The sequence below is a fragment of the Amphiura filiformis genome, chromosome 14, assembly GCF_039555335.1.
Source record: "Amphiura filiformis chromosome 14, Afil_fr2py, whole genome shotgun sequence".
Classification (NCBI taxonomy): Eukaryota; Metazoa; Echinodermata; class Ophiuroidea; order Amphilepidida; family Amphiuridae; genus Amphiura; species Amphiura filiformis.
The window spans coordinates 17,113,660-17,113,919 of record NC_092641.1 but is presented as its reverse complement, the minus strand read 5'-3'; positions in this window follow the sequence as shown (position 1 = coordinate 17,113,919).

Below are 260 nucleotides of genomic sequence, written 5' to 3'. Positions count from 1 at the left end.
AGCAACCAGTCTGTAAGAGAACCACTAAGCAAAAAACATACAGTTTTGAACACCATCACATGAAGAAGACCTGGAAGCAATATTAAAACGGTTTTATTTTGGACAATTACATGTAAGCTCGTATGTGAAGGTGTGATTCATGTGAACGCTTCAATCCAATGACCTCTTAACGTATACTGGCTTAAGAGCTTGCTGGCTGGGCTTTGAATATCCAATGGCGGTTTTAATTTCAATAAATGAAACGATTTCTAAATCGAAGA